The sequence below is a fragment of the Ursus maritimus genome, unplaced genomic scaffold (genome assembly GCF_017311325.1).
Source record: "Ursus maritimus isolate PB19 unplaced genomic scaffold, ASM1731132v1 scaffold_11, whole genome shotgun sequence".
Classification (NCBI taxonomy): domain Eukaryota; kingdom Metazoa; phylum Chordata; class Mammalia; order Carnivora; family Ursidae; genus Ursus; species Ursus maritimus.
Genome location: NW_024423453.1, coordinates 34,883,639 through 34,892,871, shown reverse-complemented (window position 1 = coordinate 34,892,871; position 9,233 = coordinate 34,883,639). Strand labels below are relative to the sequence as shown.

General features: G+C 45.0%; 1 long non-coding RNA gene across 1 annotated transcript; it reads right to left on the bottom strand.

Annotated features, from left to right (window-relative positions):
* Positions 1–4,190: 4,190 nt before the first annotated feature.
* Positions 4,191–6,908, bottom strand: LOC121101725. The gene is made up of 3 exons (XR_005833744.1): positions 6,821–6,908; positions 5,673–6,053; positions 4,191–4,783 (listed from the first exon to the last, which is right to left on the bottom strand). It is a non-coding gene; the product is annotated as an uncharacterized LOC121101725 (long non-coding RNA).
* Between the last annotated feature and the right edge of the window lie 2,325 nt (positions 6,909–9,233).

Genomic DNA, 9,233 nt, shown 5'->3' with positions numbered 1-9,233 from the left:
ACTGAAAGTTAAGCCACTCCTAAGTCAGTTCCTTACAGAAACCTTTGCCCATCCCTCCGACTTGGTCAGCAAGCCCCCATTCACCCTCACAGACTAACGTCCCAATCGTTCAAAGCACTAACCCCGGGCATCATTTTACATTTCCTTGTGTGATCACAAGACTGTCAATTCTGTGAGGACAGGAAACCCATCTATTTTTTGCTCACTATTATATCCCGAGCATCTAGCACAGCATCCGGCACTAAACAGATGCTTTTTTTTTTTTTTTAAGATTTATTTATTTATTTGAGAGAGAGAGAGAATTGTGAGCAGGGGGAGGGGCAGAGGGAAAGAAGAGAGAGACTCCCCAGCAGACTCCCGCTGAGCGTGGAGCCTGACTCGGGGGCTCCCTCTCACGACCCTGAGATCATGACTGAGCTGAAATCAAAGTTGGAAACTTAACCGACTGAGCCACCCAGGCGCCCCTAAGCAGATGCTTAATCAACTATTTATTGAGTGAAAGGTGATCACTGGTGCTAATGACTGGGAAAAAAATGCTGAGTTAATGTATATATATATACACACACACACAATTATCTATCTATCTATATGTATATAGGTTTATTATAGGAATTGGCTCATGTATTGTGGAGGTTGAGAAGAGAGATGCAAGACGGAGAACCAGGAAAGCCATGGGTTTAATTTGGTCTAAATCCCAAAGTCTGAGAACTAGGAGCACTGATGTCAGGCAGGAGGAGACGGAGGTCCTAGCTCAAGCAAAATGAACAAATCCCCCCTTCCTCTGCTTTTTTGTTGTATTTCGGTCCTCAGTATATTGGATGGTGTCCACACACATTGGTGAGGATGACCTTCTTTACTCAGTCTATGGTTTCGAATGCTGATCTCTTCTGGAAACATCTGCACAAACACACCCTGAAATAACATTTTACCAGCTCTCTGCGCATCCTCTAGCATAAAACAAACCATCATAAAACAAACCATCACAAGGATGCATGTCGACACTGGAGCAAGCCCATCTGCCTCAAGATGGGCCTCCACGGATTTTCCTTTGCCCACATTCTGGTCCACTTTTTTGCTGTGTCAGAATTCCACAGGAGACCTTATTCAAGATGGCAGACCAAAGTGCACACATGGAACTCCATTCTCCCTTTAGTATAGTATTATACTAAAGTAACTTACAGTTAAAAAAAAAAACCCAAAAAACAACTCTCAGCCATAAAGAAATAAATGGCAAGGGATCCATCGGGCAGGTAAGAGAGCTCAACACATTTCTGGAATTTGTGAAGAGGATGATAAGTGTTGACCATGAGGCAGACAGGAAGCAGCAGCTGACTAGAATATAAGAGGTGAGAGCTAGAACTGTGGGAAGGGGACTGACAATGACAGACATCACAGCACAAGAAGGAGGAGTGAGGGAGAGAACAGAAGGCCTAATATTTAGAAGCATTCTCTCATCTCCCTCTCTAGCTTTTGCTTGCAGAACTGCTCCAGCCTGGCAATTTCTCCAAGACAAAGAAATTGGAGGATTCTTCCTTCAGCAAACTGTCTGGGAAGAACTGGGCAGCCACCATGGGTTTTGGACTCCAGAATAAGACCCTGCTCCTTTTGGCATTTAGGACGCCCCTAATATAATGGCTCTGAAGAAACAAGCCCCTTGCTGACAATCAGAGGATCTTAGGTTTCTAATTGGCCTTATGATTGCCTGTTTCTTCAGGATGAATGGAGAACAGCAGTTCAACAGACATTTGAGAAAAGCAAGAACCATGATGTAGAAAGTCCATGATTAAAAATGAACAATAACAACAACCCAGAAAAATCTGTACCAGAGGAAGGAAAAAAAAAGATATTTCAAAAATTTTCGGGAAAAAGGAAATTTTGAAAATAAAAGATAGTTCAGATTCACTTTGAGATACTCTATCTGAAAGAAGATACATGTCTATAAAATATAAAGTATATCCATAAAATAAGAATTGGATCCTACAGAAGAGAAACAATCAAGGAACAATAATAGGTCTTGGAAACGAAATATGATATCTGAAATAAAGCATTCAGTTGAAGGGCTGGATGACAAAGATGAGTAGATTTCTCAGAAATCTGTATTGGTTTCATATTATTGCTATAACAAATTCCCACAAACTCAGTGGCTTAAAACAACACAAATTTATTACCTTACAGGTCTGGAGGTTGGGAGTTTAAAATGGATCTTCTTGGGCTACACTCAAAGGGTGGGCAGTCTATGTTCCTTCAGAAGGTTCTAGAGGAGGATTGGTTCCTTGGGTTTTTCAGCTTCCAGAGGCTGTTCACATTCCTTAACTTGTGGCTCCTTGTGGCTCCTGTGATCTCTCCACTTTGAAAGCCAGCAGCACAGTGTCTTCCATCCATCCGACCCCTCTCTCTCACCTCTGCTTCCCAGCCCCAGCTCCTTCTTTGATTCTAACTCTCCAGCCTCCCTCCTTCCTTTAAAGAATCTTTGTGATTTCACTGGGCCCATCTGGCTAATCTCTCCATCTGAAGATCTTCAACTCATATCTACAATGTTCCTTTTGCGATGCGAGGTAACATGCTCACAGATTCTAGACATTAGGCTGTCCCTAGCAAAACTGATGACATTTAATAACACCTAGAACTATGATTGCGACTTTCAACATGACGAAGAAAGAAGAGATCCCACAAGTTTTCAGCATAAAAAGAAATCCTCTAAAAAAGATTGATAAGCAGTGTGGCATTGTGTTCTCACCAACAATCCTAGATAGTAAGGAAAAACTCTATCAGTGCCTTCAAAGTTCTTTGGGGGGATATTTTCAACTTGCAATTCTATAACCCAAACTATCCATCAAGGGGGAGAGTGAAATGTAAGACATTTTCTCCAAGTTTGCCTTCATTTCTTTTTTTTTAAAGGAAATAACTTTTAGCTGAACTCCAACAAAATGAAGAAGTAAGCCAACCAAGAGGATGATATGGAATCCAGGAACCCTAAGTTCAACCTGGGACAGCAGTGAAGGGAAGTTCTGAGAAAGTGGCCATCCAGGCCTGAGCTGACTTAACACAGACTGGAGGGTAAGGGAGACAGTTCCAGGAGGGAGGGCTCCAGAAAAAAAAGGGGGGGGGGCATTTAGTAGACTGAATAATATGATGAAGACTTTGGTAAAACTTGAAGGTATGATAAAGGATCAGAAGCATTCAAGGAGAAAAGAACTAGTTAGAGATGATAGAAGATTGATAGATAATAGATTAGATGCAGGGATAGGTAGATGAGAGGCAGGTGGCTAGACAGAGAGATAAATAGGTTTGTTACTAGGGATTGGCTCGCATGATTGTGGGGGCTGGCCCTACAAGTCCGAAATCTACAGGCCAGGTTAACAGGAAGGGAAGATGACAGCAGGTTGAAACCACGCGTACAGGTTGAAAGCTGGTGTCCACAGGAGGCATGTCTTCTTCTCTGAGGGAAACTTCAGCCCACCACTTTAATCTCCCCTACTTAGAATCAACTGATTGTGGGCTTTAATTACATCTTCAAAACCCCTTCATGGCAGCACCTAGGTTGGAGTTTGAATAACAGGACTCTAGCCTAGCCACATCGTAGTACCAAAAACCTCATGACAGGCAGGTGAAAGAAAAGAAAAGAAAAAATCAGTAACTCTAAGAAACACACAAAAAAATCCCATCATTAGAAAATTATGGTCCAGGGGCAACTAGGTGGCTCAGTCGGTTAAGCATCTGCCTTCGGCTCAGGTTGTGATCTCAGGGTTCTGGAATCGAGTGCCGCATAGGGCTCCCTGCCCTGCGGAAGTCTGTTTCTCTTACTCCCTCTGTCCCTCCCCCCACCCCCACCCCTGCCTGCGTGCGCTCTCTTTGTCTCTCTGTCTCAAATAAATAAAATCTTTAAAAAAAAGAAAGTTATGGTTCAAATAAAAAGCAAACTGCACTCAAAAGTTATTTTGATTACATGGTAGAACACACAAAAGGAGAACCCATTTGAAGTTGACTCCAGAAGCATTTCCCTCTGAGGGATGGTATTAGAGCCATAGAGCCGCTTGGCTCTAGATGGATACTATTTACATAAGTTATGATAATGTCAATGCTGTTTATTGGCTTGGAACATTTAGAATCAACCTGTGGGCAAACCACAGGTGACTTGACTCTGTTTAAGGAACACGGTGTAAATGCCATCAACCCTGGCATTGTGCAAATAGAGGTTCAGGTTACAAGGTTGGGAGGAGAAGCTGAGGGCAAAGTGAAGGAAAGAAGAATCATGAAAGTGCTGTACTGGGCGGAGGCAGGAAGGGGATGTGGGAGCCAGAGAGGCTGGCGAGATCGTCTGTCACAGCGGGATCAATAAATGAGGTCTAGAGTCGGTAAATCAAGAAATGGAAGGAGAAGCTTATTATTTAGAACTGTGAAGATGGCAAGCAAAAGAAAAACAGTAACAGATGACAATGGTGGCCTCAGGGCAACAAAATTAAGAAAGGGGAGCGCAGAGTCTGGCGTGGTCACTTTGCAAGGATAAGTCCCTCTGTACTGCTCGCTAATGAATCACAGGCGTGCTACCTGAATGAAAAATGTGTTTACATTTTGTGTTTGTCAACAAAAATCTCAAACAAAACAAAAGCCTGTGTGAGAGAAGTCAAAGAAGAAACTTCGAGAACACTGTAGTGATCACCATATTGACAGTGGAAATCCAGCATTACCATCCAATCCCGTCTTCTTCCATCTCCATCCCCAGTGAAGCCCCCCGGGATTCGTGGGGGGGGGGTCAACACTCCGCTTCAGGCACACGGCTGGCCTGGGGGTTGGGGAAGAACGCCAGAGGACAATCAAGTATCACGTGGTAATAACATCTGACCCCTAGTCAATATCCCAGGGCATTTCTCCAACTGCCCCACATCTCAGGCCATCTGCCTTTTGGTCACTCACATACACGGTCAGCTCTGATCAAACGGCCACTTGGCCACCATGGGAAGGAACCCGGAGAGAGGAGACCGCTCTGCCAGTGACCCCAGTTCTACTAGAGTGTCACTGCATGAGGCAGGTGAGGAAGGCTTTCGTTGGAACGGTGCCAGGTTTGACTTCCTCATCGCAATTTCCTGGCAGCTGTACTCCAAGGCTAGATGAAACCTTGACTCTTCCCAGAAGCCACTCTCAATAAACATTTGCTGAATAAATGCTTGCATACATGAATGAATGATTAGAAGCTGGAGGAAAAAAGCCTCCAAGACCGGCTTGGAGGCGAGCAGGGCGGCAAGTGGGCACTCCCTTATCTTTGCAGGTGCGGGAGCAGGGTGGGCAGGAGGAGAGGTCTGGGGGGCATGGGGGGAGGGCAGACCAGGAAAAGCCGGCGTGGCCCCTCAGTCTTCTCCTCTTTGTGCTGTCCGCTCTGAGCTCTTCTTTCTCTCCTGCCGTGTGCTGCTCAGCCCCGAGCTGGTCTTTCCCTCCTCTTCCCGGCCACCCCTCCGTTCTATGCTGCACCTGCAATGTGCATGCAGTTGTCCCTCCTAGGCACATAATTCTAACCCTTGGCTTCTCCACATTCACAGAATGTTCTTATCATTTTCCCTCCTGGCCTTTCTTCCTCCATACCATCTAGTCTTTTCTAGGAACTCCGAGAGAGCGAGGACAGTTCCCCACACAAAACCCCTCACCCCCCAGCTGATCGTCTCATGATAGCGACATACCTCATTGAGCTGTTCTGCGGTGGGGGTTGGGAGCTTTTTCTCCCTCTCCCTCCCTCTCCCCGACGAGGGCACCTCCGGAGTGAGACTTTGTCAGCGATAGTTCCACGCTGCGGGTGGAATCGGCGCAGGCGGTTGTCCCACTTGGGAGAACCTCCTCTTCTTTGGTGTTACTTCGCAGCTGAGAAAACGGCTACACCGCGACAGACCGTTCTGGCCACGCCCCAGGCCACCGCACCAAGGCTGTACTTCCTTGAGGGGAGCGTTCCACGAGAAAAAAAGAACTCATTTTTACCATTCCACACCAAAGGATGCTTCTCTTTCTAAAAGCATGAACATGGAGCCGGAACACGAATTTTCAAGGGAACTTCTAGTTGTCATTCCCTATAGAGAAAACGAAGGAACAAAACGCATGTTCCCTTAAAAAAAGTTAAGTCACTTGGCCCACGTATGAATAAAGCAAGTCATCACAATTCTAGAAACTAAGAGCCTATGAAACTGCAGTTTTAAGAGCTCCAACCCAGCTCAGTAATTTTATTACAGAATTTGCATTCTGACCTGCAGTACACATTTAAACGAAATTTAAAAGTATCTCCAGTGTGTGTGGGGGGGGGGCAAGGAAAGTATCAAATAGCACTTAGCCATACTACAGTTACGTAATGTGCTGGAAGAGATCAAGCGCCGTAAGCAGATGCCTTAGCCCCAGCTTTAAAGTGGTACCCTGTGATACAAATGGAATACTGCCATCGGTTTAAGAAGCCTTCCTAAGACAACTGCCAGAAGCATCAGGCTTCCCTGATGGGAAGGCAACACGGGCAAGCAGTGGAAGGACCCCTGGAGACTGGGTTCCAGACAGAGCTAGGACGCTGAGGTGCCTCGCGCCCATGGACAACTCCCCCGACGGCCCGGACGAAGCTTCCTTCAAGGAGGGAGGGAAGTCGATATTGGGCGAGATCTTAACCTTTTATTGGTCACAGATGGTTTTGAGAATTTAATGGAAACTATGGGCCCATCCTCCTGCGGGGAAAATATACCTCAATACGTGCACAAAACATTTTACCTGCAGTTTTAGGTCTCATCACTGCCCCGCCCCCTCCGCCTCTCCCTTCCCCCGACCCCGCGCACGTGGATATCCCAGGCCTTTAGGCTACCTGCTCTCCCTGGTTCTTCGAGCTCTCTCCTTCTGCGACTGTCTGCTGGCCGCCTCAGCTCAGTTGTGCGCCAGGCTGGGCCACGTCCTCCACTCCTGGAACCCCCCAGCACAGCCTTCCGGTTACAAATGCCCTTGATGAAATCTCGTTGAATTGAACCTTCGTAAATATTCACCTGCCTTCACGCATCTCCTGTGTTTTTACTGAACACTATTCTGAAGAAGAAGAACATAAGCCCAAGGAAAGGAAGCTCGGATCTCACATTCAGACTCAGGGTGAGACTTCCCTAGGGAAAAAAGCAAATCGTGTTCAGGGGTGAAAGGATAAAAATCATTTTTAGAATAGCAGTTTCTGGGATGTCAGTTTACTCCAGTAAAAGATCATAAACCTCTAGTAAATTCATTTTTCTCATTCAGGCAAGCATTCACTGAGTGCCTATTGTATTCTGAACCTCGGGTAACACCCCAGAGCCTAAGATAAGTGAGATACAGTCCTGCGTTCAAACAGCCGCTGGTGCAGAGGAGGACTAGGAGGAGAAAGCAACACTAGGAGCGGTCAGCGCTTCCGGTGGGAGTACGTACAGGGCGTTATGGTAGCGTAATGGAGGGGGTCCGACTCTGCGCGAGACAGCTGCAGGGAGGCCCCAGAATACTTCTTGATAATGAATTAGAATTTTCTGGGCAGCAGAAGGACCTCTCAGAGGCTGTGTAAAGGCGAATAGTCATCTTGGGTGAGGAGAACAAATTTTCCAGAGTGACTGGAGCTCAGGGCTTATATGGGGACATACTAAGAGGCGGAAGCAGCCAGACTATACTCTGCAAGATGGTGGCATGTCATCGATCTCATTATTTTACATGTCATCTGTGGTGATAAGGACTAACTGAAGGTTTTTCATCAGAGTAGAGTGATAACTCTTTGTATGCTCTCTTGATAAAAGTTTTATTCGCCTAAGCCCTATGCTTATATGCCAGTTTTTGATAAATAGTTTTCTTTGCTTAATTGGTAATCAAGGTTTGCTGGGAGACATTTGACCTCATATTCATCCATTTTGATTTTGTTTTTAACCCCAGGTTGAATAAGAAATCATTTATATGAGCTTTTATACCCTGCATATGTGACCACAAATATATTTTAATGAAGAAATGCCACACCTAATTGGGAAAAAAGAGCTTGCAAATCTATTGTGAATGCACGTTCAGTTAGCTCTAATTTGTAGTCTCCGAAATGGTGAGTATGGGTGCCATTGATGCCACCATATTGGTTCAAATGTCTTAACATTTTATTCCATAATGCAAGCATTTACAGTTTTGTATGTTATAGAACTATGAAGGCTATTTGTATGTTACCACCAAGATGCTTTACCTTGCCTCACATTATTCATTCTTTAATTCCACACACATTAACTGGGCCCCTACTATATTCTCAGGCAATGTTCTGTGTTCTGTTTTATAAGACAGAGAAGATCCATGAGCAGGTGGTGACCACTGGTGATGTGATGGAGAGTGCCTTGGGCCTCTACTGCCAGAGAAGTCAGCAAGGACCGAAGGAAGTAATACTCAAGGAGGAGCCATCGTGCAAACAGCAGGGAAAGGAGCCCTGGAGGAAGGGGGAGTCAGTGGCTGGTGCTGAGGTGCTCAGGGGGGAATGAACGTGGTATGTTTGAGAATTTGGATTGGGCTGGGATGAAGCCAGGTAGGAAAGGTACTTCAGAACCAGAGCATACAGGACACTGAATCTCAAACCAGAGACCCACTGTCTCTTTAAAAAGAATTGTAGTGCTCCTCCTACTGCTCGAAATAAAATTCCCACATATGTTAATTTCACCTTCACTGTTTTAAAATTTAACCACATATTAAGAAGACAAAAGCTATCTAACTCCCCTAGGAAACATAAAAAAGGTATCAAACCATAAATTCCTGCCCCTAATTTGTAGGTGGCCAATAAATTGATGGACCTCATCTGCAGTTTTTCCCGTGAGAAGAGTAAGACGTCTCCTACATGGCCCGTGTTGATTATTGTTTATTTTGTTAGAAGATTGTTATGACAACCATAGTCTATGCATTGGGAAATAATTTATGCTTCATATAGAAGTTCCCCCATCTCATTTCTCAACAGATGAATATAATTAGTCCAAAATTTTTGCTCCTCAGCCCAGACTGGTATCATCAATCAGCCATTACTTCTTGTTAAAGGAGTAATTTTTTAAAAAGCGATTTATAGTAAAGTACTCTGTATTTCAACATGTAAATGCTTAGGCACGGCTCTGCTAGAAGACATACGCAAGCGCATAAGGGCCCAGGTGGGCAGAACCAATGTGCATGTGAAGGGATGTTGCAATAGTAACTCAAACACAGCCAGTGGCTTCTTCAGCAGTGAGGTGATTTTCTGAAATGGGGAACAGTTCTGGAGAAAA